The sequence below is a fragment of the Pundamilia nyererei genome, unplaced genomic scaffold, assembly GCF_000239375.1.
Source record: "Pundamilia nyererei isolate P.nyererei 1_Seehausen unplaced genomic scaffold, PunNye1.0 scaffold00222, whole genome shotgun sequence".
Classification (NCBI taxonomy): Eukaryota; Metazoa; Chordata; class Actinopteri; order Cichliformes; family Cichlidae; genus Pundamilia; species Pundamilia nyererei.
Window position 1 is genome coordinate 554,438 of NW_005187623.1, and position 1,234 is coordinate 555,671.

Sequence of the window (1,234 nt, forward strand, 5' to 3'; positions counted from 1 at the left end):
AAATTCCAGGTATTACTGAAATACTATTAGCACAATCAAGTCCAATCAACTCAGTCAAATCAGTTGGCAAAAAGCACTTTGTGTCTGAGTGAACAACTTTAACCAAGTTGAATTAAGAAAAAAAATTGTTACGTGCCATTCCTACTGTTTTTATTTCATTTGCCAAGAAATTATCTTTACACAAGTCATGTAAGTAAATTCTAATCAATTAGCAACTGTCACCTAAATATTGGCCTTTTAAATGCAGAGTCACGACTCAAATGGAACTGGGAGCTTGTTGTCACATAAGGATGTATAAATGCCGAGTGTGCTAGAAGGTTTCATGCTAGAGTATAGAAATGCCATTTGAAATTTTGAAGAGACGTGAGTGTGTAGCCAACTGAAAACACATTACAATTTACATGATAATGTTAAATGCTTAGGAACAGTTACAACCAATAGTAATGAAAGGTATTAGTCATATCAAGAGGAATGAAACTGAAGCCATAATATCTCATGCTCAATCATCAAGGTAAGGAAATCCTGGAAAGTTGACGTGGTTCAACTAGTTCATAGTGTTTTCTGTGGGAGAAACATTTCGTCACTCAACCAAGTGACTTCCTGGGTCTTGGCCAGTTTACAGTTATAAACAGTATGTTTGTATAATGATTGAAATAATTCCCATTGCCTAACAATGAGCGGTGAGGTTAGTTTCTGTCATTATCATGCAAATTGACATGATTGATATCCATGAGCGTTATTCAAAACGGTTTGGAGAATGGCTACAATCGCTATGAAAGCATCAACCACTGCGGACGTACTCCCATGCAGTCCAACATCCCAAATGCAAGTGTGGACGTGGCTGATATATCCGTCTGATTGGTATCCTAATTGGTTGACAAGTGGGCTATAGCCCACCTTGAAAAAAGAGATAAAAGATTACAAAATACAATGTTAAAACCGCAGATAGTGACTGTAGTACACACTTCATAGTTTTTAACACTATGTTTCACTTTGTTTCTCATTGTATGTTATAACTTCACATGCCTTACATGCTGGCTAATGGTCCAACAACTGAAGGAAGAGGGTCCAAGAAACTAGTTGTACCAGATACTGTCATGGTCCTGAGTCTGACGACTCAGTGTTTTGTGTTTCTTTATATTATTCTATGTTCTTGTTTATTCTGTTATGTCTTTTGTTTAGGTTTGCTATGTGTTAGGGTTTTGTTTTATGCCAGCCTGTGTTCCCTCTGTCT